Consider the following 9006-nt stretch of genomic DNA (forward strand, 5'->3'; position numbering starts at 1 on the left):
TCTGCTCCCTTTGCTCCATCATAGAGATAGTTCCTGAGACTAGTCCCCCAAAAAGATACCTCCATGCAATTCTCTGTCTCAGAGTCTATTTCCAAGTGAACCCGATTTAAAAGAGTCGGGTTTTTAGAGTGGGCCGAGGAAGCCGACTCTGAATGGATCTCTGGAATTCTGTTACCTGCTGGCGGACTGTCGGTGAGGACTTCGCCACTGGTACCAACCAGCCCTGGCATTCTGCCATGGAAAGGAGTGGCCATCTAAGATTCAGGATGAGGAGAAAGGAATCAGTGCCCTTGAAAACCTTGAAAACCCAGACTCTTCTGAATTCCCTGGGCCCACAGAAGTGGCCCACGCCTCTCTGTTAATATTGTTAACTTGCTTGTCCACCTGGACATGACTCAAAAGACACCCCTCCCCTCTTCAGAATCCACCCCTGTCTCCCCTTCTGGCTCTAGACAATAATTAGACTAAGTAACAGCATAACCTGCAGGGGATGTGCTGGACCCACCAGAAGGGGAAAGGAACTACGAGTCAAAAGGATAGAACCTGCATTCTAATCCTAAGGAAAAGATAAGATAAGCTTAAATATTTTACAAAATGACTGGCCTGAACTTTTTAAAAATGAAAAAGTCAAGAAAGATAAAGAAAGGCTGAGAAACTTTTCTAGATTAAGAGAGTAAAGAGGTATGGTGGACGAAAGCACTCCGTGACCTTGGACTGGCTCCTGGCCCAGACCGTGACCTTGGACCGGCTCCTGGCCCAGATTGTAAAGGGCTCTGCAGCAGATGCAGGCTGTGGCCCGACGATGCCTTCACTTTAGGACTGAGGTTCTGGTTCCCCAGATGAAAGTATTGCCTGATGACGGATCATAGGACAGTCCCTCCCCAAGAATTTCCCAACTAAAATGAATTGCCTCTTCCAAGACCTCACACTCTTCCTGGGGCCGCCCACATCCAATGACTGGTTAATATGGGGACACAAGCATTCAGCCTCCTGGTCCCAGTTTGAGACATCTCTGAAGTTCCATCCTAGCCCCAGAGCTCCCCACAGCACTAGCTGAGTCCTCAGATGCAAGTGACTTGGAGCCGATCTTACTGCTTTGCTGTATCTTGTTTCCTGTGCTTCCTTGTCCATGTTGCTCTGTGAGCACACCCCGGTAGACCTCCCCTGTGCAGATTTCTGTCTCCCAGTGCGTTTCCCAGGAAACCGTATCTACGAGACCAACCCAAAGCCAACATGCCTCTCCCTTTAAAAGAACCGCAACCCCTGCATTCTCCCTCTGCTTCTGGTCGAATGCTGGGGCGGAGACGAGGGAATGGTGATAAGGAGTATTCCGTCGACAGAAAACTTAGAAGAAGACGCAAGGACAAACAAAAAGTTTCTTCCCAGCGATGGAAAGGTTATTCTCAAGTTTCTGGTGTCCTGAAATCTTATTTTAAAAAAATCTAAGATTTTCAGATCTAACAGATTTCTCCCCAATAACAATGAAAAATCTTCTGCCAGGAGTCAGGAAACCTAAGAGGCTCAGTGTCAAACCCAGGCCAGAGCGGCAGCTCTGCAGGTCGACTCTGCACCTTGGTTATAAAGTTGGGCAATAAAACCTCCCACAAAAAGGTCATTCACATCAGGATTATAAGAAACAACACCTGTGACAGCACTTTATTGGTTTGCAAAAGTGAGTTGTAATTATACAGGGCTGTGCAGACCTCAGTAGACTAGGATGTCTCACTGACTCATTGACATGAATCTGTCTTACGGGGCAATTGCACATGGGACACTTTCCTCAGACATTTTATTTGGAAAATATTCAAACTCACAGAAAAGTTGAAAAAAGAAGACACTAACCATCCATGTACCTTTCACCTAATTTTGCCAGTTTTTAATATTTTCCCATGTTATATGTATATTTTCTGAGTTGTTTGAAAGTAGACGCCATGACATGTGTCTTTTAAGAATATTTTTTCCTAATCTGTGTTGTCTGACCTAAGAAGAGTAACACTAATTCTATACCATTTCATATACAGTCCAAATTGACCCAAAGTGTTTTTCGAAGCTGATTTTTTTTTTTTTTTTATGATCCAAGAGCCAATCAAAATCCACACATTACATATAATTACAATAGTAATTACGTTTGGTCTCTTCTAACCTATCACAGTCCCCTCTCGGTTTTACTGGCTTTTCATGTTAATGTTTACTTTAAGAGTCCACATTAGTTAGTTACCTTGTAAAATATTTCATAGTCTATTTCTTTCCCCTCATTTCTTCACGATTAGATTCTAAGTAAACATTTTTGGCAAGAGTACAACATATGGGATATTGTGGAATATTATATAGTTTTAAAGACCTAACCAAGATGTGTGTCAATTGTATCTCAGCAAAATGATTAAAAAAAAAAAAAAAAAAAAGACTTGACCAAGAAGTTGGATAAAGTTCTTTTGGTTTTAAGCTACAAAAATGATTACTATTAACTTGATGAAAAATTAATTTCTTGGAAGATTATTAGACTGGACTATAGAATTGAAGGAAGAATGAGAATCACCAAGCATCAGGGGGCAGGCACCAGCCCAGGGCTCAGGACCCCAGAAGCAGAGGTTTCTGGTCCTCTGGGCACTGAACTTGATATGACGATGACAACATTTCTTCTGTCAGGCTTAGGATCACGTCGTGTGGACATAGCCGCTGGGGAAATAGGATCAGGCAGCCACTCCAACTGCTTTCTATTTAAGAGATGATGACATTTACCGTTCTAAGAGGTTGATATAAAAATGCTTTTACTGGTTTTATTTGTTTGATCCTCCCAACAGACCAAGAGATAGAAAGTCTCTGAAGAATCCCAAAGTGATAGAATGTCTCGTGTCATAAAATCCTTTTATGCATGTTATAAACTGAATGCATCACCCCAAAATGCCTATGTTGAAGTCCCAACCGCCAACATGATCATATTTGGAGACAGGTCTTTGGGAGATAATTAGGGTTAGATTAGTTCATGAGCCCTCCTGATGGGCATATTGTCTTTATAAGAAGAGGAAGAGATTTCTTTCTCCACATGTATACACAGAGGAAAAGCCACGTGAGAACACAGCGAGAAGACAGCCATCTGCAGCTCAAGCAGAGAGCTCTCACCAGGAGCTGAATCAGCCGACGCCTTGATCTTGGACTCCGTAAACTGCGAGAAATACATATCTATCGTTTAAACCACCCAGTCTATGGTGCTTTGTGATGGCAGTGACTGAGGCAGTGTATCTCACCAGACTGCCTTCCATCCCTCACCCTGTGCCCCCACCCCCCACCCAAATTAATAACATCACTGACATCCCAGTCTCCCAAGCCATGGATCTGGGAGTCACCTAAGAATGCTTCTCTCAGTCCGGACCTCTCGTATCTCGCTAAAGACTTTCAGTTCTCCATTGTGGTGTTCTTGCCTCACCCTCTACTTCGCTGCAGAAGACCATGAGCTTGAGCCTCTGGGGTGCCTCCTTATGGCCCATTCCTCATCCCTCTTTGCCGACACAATCTAGCTTTGTTCGGATTGCAGTGGGCCCAGCCCCAGTGCATGATTCATGATTGAGCTCAGCCCGTGATGGCTTTTCTGTCTCTTCCTGTAGCTCAGAGAGGCCTGGGACTTGGTTCTGGCCAAAGAGACATAACGACATGTCTGCTGAGGAGTCGCTGAGAAATGTTTTTCTCCCTGATAATGAAAACATCTTTACTCACTCACTCCTTCCTTTCTTCCTGATTGAGAATGCAATGTCTGGAGCCCAGCAGCCACTTTGCAATCAGTGAAGGCCATGCTTTCAATATAAGGGCATGTGCTGTTTCCTCGACCTAGAACATTTCTCTCCCTTTGTTTGCCTGGCTGATTTTTTTTTATTCTTCATCTTGGGAGCCTCCCCGACCCAATCTGACCTTGTACATATCGAGATCTCGTCACTATGTACTGTTTACCTGTGTGTCAGCCCATTTACACCTGAGGTTTTCATGTCAGCATGTATTTTCTTTATGAGAAGCAGCATAAGTCAGTTAAGTTAGTTAACAGAAAGATATTTGGTCTGTCAAAGACTGGGGTTCAAATTCTCATCGTGCTAGTTTATCAGTTCCATCGGTTATTTCTTAACCTCTACAGCCTAATGTCTCTTTTTGTTTTAAAAGTGGCAATAATAATATTTTTAAATTATATTTATTGAGGAAACATTGGATAATAACATAAATTTCAGGTGTACATACAATATTATAATATAATACCTATATACTATTTTGTGTGCTCACCACAAAGTCTAGTTTCCTTCTGTTACAATATGTTGTAGTCATAATAGTAATATTGTCCATATCATAGAATCGTCGTGGGGAATAAAGAAACAATGCCTGTAAAACACTTAGCCCAGTACCTCATGCAGGGTCACATTTCATCAGGCATTAATCGTCATCATTATTATTTCTGTCCTGGCAGCTACATGAAATCACTCACTCACTGGATGCCCGAGCTCTCATTCCTAATTCAGCTCAGAAGTCCTGACTCCAGGTCCAGTGCTCCTTTTGCTGGACCGTAGGTGGGGCGTTAAGGAAGCAAATGCCTCTGTCACCTTGAGCTCCACCATGCTGCCACTGCTGCCTGGGTAGTGACATATGAGTGTGCTCCATGGCATCATTCGCTTAGTCCCAGGTGTCCTCGCTCATCTGGCTCTTTAGGATCTAGATAAGATTGCCTCAAACCCACAATAGCATTACATGAGGAAATCCGAAGCCCTCTCAAAATTTCATCGAAGTTGGGGCTGGGGAGATAGCGGGGGTGTGGATATGTTCTCATGTCTTTTTTTTTTTTTTTTTACTTTAAACTCCAGCTTCTTCAGTTTATAGTTGTGCTAGAAACTGCTACTCATCCCTCAATGGCCATTCTGTCCTTCTCAGTAATAGAGTCCTCAATTTTTAACGGAATATGTAGGACTAAGAGACCACAGAGGGGGAATGCTGTGCTCAGGAGCAAGGAAGCCGATCAAACAGAGATTCTAGGGTCTGGGTGAGGGAAACACAGTAGGTGTTTTATAGCCTGAAGACCAAGAACTGCTTCTGTCTCATATTAGGAAGTCAGTGTGTGAGGTGGCTGATTGGCCGGTGACATCTGGGTTTGTTGATTAGATGAGTGTGCAGTTGGTGAAGCTGTGCCGTGTGGGCTCCTGCCTCGGGTATCAGCCCCCAGCAGCCTCTGCTGAGTGAGGATCACCATGCCCAGTGATATCTGCACCAGTGACAGCAGGCTGGGTGGCCAGGCTGGCGTTTGTCACATCTACCAGTGGCTCTGTGTCCAAATCTGGCCAACTAAATACAACTGGAAGTGTTTTGTCCTATCTCTTGGAAATACCTTTTTAAAAAGAAGCATGACCTTCTCCTTCCTGTTGGGTAAAAATGCAGATAAGATGCTGGGACTTGAGCAGTCCTGGAGCCGTGTGATGGAAGCCATGTGTTTAGGATGCGTGAATAGTAAGTTTGAAGAAGGCTGGCTCCCTCATGATTGTGGAGCCACCCAAACACCCCTCGATTGCTGTCCTCTGGACTTTCTTGAAGCCTTTCCTTAAAACTAAACCCACACAAGGCCAAGCAGGACAAGACCCGCCTCAAACCCGCCTTCAATGCAATCAATCTGGCTTTGAAATAGGACTTTCCACCCACTCACTCCCCTTCATTCATTCATTTTTCGAAAAGAAGGTTTGGGATACCAACACTTCCTTCACTTTCTACTTAGGAAAGGTCAGGAATTTGAGCACAGAAACCGCGGCACCGAGGAAGAACCAGACGTCACTGTTGCTCATATCCTGTTTTAGTCCCCAAGCCTAGTGTGGCCTCTGGGAAGCAGGGATTGACTAATAACATGTTTGTCACATTGCGATCAGTTTAAAGTCACGTTTCCAGTGCTGATCATAACCGCGACGGGATGCGAGCCATTTTGTTGTGGAAACACGTTTCTCTGCAGGTCCACGGAGCGTGGCAGGCAGCGCGCACACACGCTTCTCCTTGTCTCCTTGGAGGCTTTGAAACTCAGGTCCGGTTTTCCTGATATTAATCACTTGAACTCTGGCTCCTTGATACAGCGTCACTGAAAAGTGCAAGACTCTAGAGAAAGATGGGTGACATGGGAACGTAGACTGTGGACCATAGTCTAAATTTACAGAAAAGAAAGAGATGCAGAGAAAAAGTTGTTTACGTAAGCTTTGGAACAAGAGTCGTACTTGCTGAGTCACTTTCAGTAGCCCAGCTCTTAACCACCAACCGGCCTGACAAGTTGCTAAAGTAGTTTACAAGATTACTTTCCTTAATCGTCACAATGTCACGAGGCAGGTACTGCAAAATTCGATTGGCAATGGAAGCCAATGAGGCCTGGAGACATGCGGTAACTTGCCCATCGTTACACGAGCAGGAGAGGTGAAGGGAGGCTCTGAGCCCAGGTCTGTGTGGCCCCAAAGCTCTTGCTTTGAACCATGACCTTCCATAGCCTCTGTGGAGCGTCCTTCCAGCACAGTGGGAAGGCTGTGGGTCAGAGACCTGGGCTGGCGCTCAGGAGCTCTCTGACTTTGGGTGTGTTTAAACTTAGGCTTCTGTTTCCTTGTCTGACAGCCCGATGTCCCCTGTGCCCGTCGCAGGCAGGAAATCATTGCCCCAGGACACAGGCCTCCTGCGTCTGTGCTTTCCCATCTCATCATCTCATGTGATGACTGATTAATGTGGAGAAAACTCCTGGGAAGAGTTTATTGGGCAGCGGAATTGGCGATGCTGAGGAGGTTCCTGCAGAAAGAGAGGGTAGGTCACAGTCCCGCGGCCATCCCGGCTCCCTCTGGCTGCAGCCCTTTGTCCTGGAATTAGGTGACTCAGCACTTGAGGGTGGGGGTGGGGGGGAGGCTGAAATTGCTGGAGGAAACCAAACAATTCTTATTTACCAAACTGTCAAAATCCTATCATTGCAATTAAAGAGATAGGCAATTAACTGTGTCTTAATTACAGCAGCTGCCACTTCATCTGAATGCTGTAATTTACAGAGAGAATGGGAGGAGACTTTAAATTAATGTGTGTCTTTAAACAACGAAAAACAGTGATGGAGCCTGAAGAAAATTGTCAGCGGTAGTCGCTGAGGCCCCTCCTGGAAAGAGGCATTGTGATGAGCTGTGTTCACGGAACGCATGATTTTCTCTGCCTTTGTTGTTTAATGGCTGCATTCTTAATACACGCCAGAAGGACATTATTATAGCCTATTTTGTTTACAATGCAATTTAGTGATTTCAATAGCAATATCATCTGTGAAGCCCTCTGCAAGTGTCATCTCAGGGTTTTTTTCTTTTTTTTTTTTTTTAACTCATCTTTAAAACAAAGATTTTTTAAACAATCAGTCCAGACTCATGAACAAAAAAGCAAGCTTCTAAAGCCAGAGATTTAAAGGGTACTCGGATCTGTATCTGTACAAACGCTCTTCGAGGTCGCCTTCGTCATCACCAACAGTACAAGGCATCCCAGGCTCAGAGAAGCAAAGAAATTTGCTCGGGGTCACAGAGGCGGTTATGAAAGCAGCCAAATCAATTTCAAGCCCAGACATGACTCTACAGTTTGCTTTTTCCTCAAAGGCGGGTTGGTGCCAACAGCGAGGAAACCCAGACCAGGGAGAGGACAGAGCTGTGGCAAATGCAAGGTGAGCAGCACTTAGACGTCACTGGGTGCCTGGGAGGGCGGCTGGCGGGTCGGGGGCCAGACTCGACCTGCGTTCAGAGCAGTGCTTCAGGTCCTGGGAGGTCCCGGATGGAGTGACAAGATCATAAAGTTTTCGAGCCAACTGACCATGCTTCAAACCTCTGCCCCTCCACTTCCTAGCCAGGTGACCTTGGGAGATACCTTGATTGTCCCCGATCTTCAGTAGCTTCGGAGTCACTCATCTGCGTATTAGAGACTGGGTCAGCCTCCCGCCGTGAGGATATAAAGGGATGGCCTACTTCGAAGTGGCTGGAAGAGTGGCTGGGGTTGTTGAAGCCACTCAGGAAAATGTTCGCTCCTCCCTCTTCGCCCCCAGAAGGTTCCTGGTTTCAGGGCTGGCGCGATTCACCAGGATTTGGGAGATGGAGGCCTCCTACTCCAACACCTCTCTGAAGGAGATTATTAACCTTGCTCATGAGTAAAGCAATTCCCCGCCCCACCTCCAAAGCACCTCCCACAAATGCCCGTGATGCTGGATTGTTGATCAACAGAGCTAAGACCTATCAGTGAGTCTGGAATGAGCAGTGGCAACTGTCGAATACTAAACAAAGGAAAAGTTTCCACATTTAAGATGTAAAACGAAGGATCGGCTTCACCATGAAAGGACGTTTACATTATCTCACTGTATTCCTCTGTGGTTCCTTCTGTGACTCCAAGAAATACTGATACACAATTTCGATGGAAAATACCCACAGAGAAAAGGAAGGGAATCTTATAATAGAAAGTGAAACCTGCAAGTCCACCCCTTATTCAGAAGATAAGAACACAGTAGAGAAGGTGCTAGCTCCTTCTGGTCAAGTGCAGCTGCCCCAAACATCATAGTGAACATATGACATTCAAATGCACTGTGACTTCCTATGGAGGAACCGACTCATACATTATATAAATGTAGAATACATACTATTATAGAATATGTATATTAGATTATATTTCGTCACTTGCTTGGCTGAAATATTTACTTTTCCTACATGTACTGATTACTTTGTAAATAATTCAGAAATTTAGTTTTTTAAAAACTATGTCCTTGAAAATCAGGTTGCGACTTACAATCTTTAAACGTAGATGGCAACAAATATAATATGCCCTAGTGAGATAGACATAGTCCCAATTAGCTAATAATGCACGCGGACTAATAATAAGAGTTATGAGCGGCATATAGAGAGAACGGCAGGAAACGGGTTAACTCTGATTGCAGATAGCTGAGCAGGCAAATGTGACGTTTGAAATATGGATTGATTTTCCACTGAAAGTGATGGGGGAGGTTTTTCCAGTTAAAAAGGT

At 44.8% G+C, this 9006-nt stretch overlaps 1 long non-coding RNA gene across 2 annotated transcripts; it reads left to right on the forward strand.

Annotated features, from left to right (window-relative positions):
• Positions 1 to 6365: 6365 nt before the first annotated feature.
• LOC111745625 lies at positions 6366 to 8028 on the forward strand. 2 transcript variants are annotated; one of them, XR_002782737.1, is made up of 4 exons: positions 6366 to 6434; positions 6604 to 6786; positions 6988 to 7666; positions 7846 to 8028. It is a non-coding gene; the product is annotated as an uncharacterized LOC111745625 (long non-coding RNA). The 2 variants fall into 2 exon arrangements; XR_002782738.1 differs by having other exon boundaries at positions 6387 to 6434; positions 6630 to 6786.
• The last annotated feature ends 978 nt before the right edge of the window (positions 8029 to 9006 follow it).

This window comes from Pteropus vampyrus, unplaced genomic scaffold, assembly GCF_000151845.1.
Source record: "Pteropus vampyrus isolate Shadow unplaced genomic scaffold, Pvam_2.0 Scaffold159, whole genome shotgun sequence".
NCBI lineage: Eukaryota > Metazoa > Chordata > Mammalia > Chiroptera > Pteropodidae > Pteropus > Pteropus vampyrus.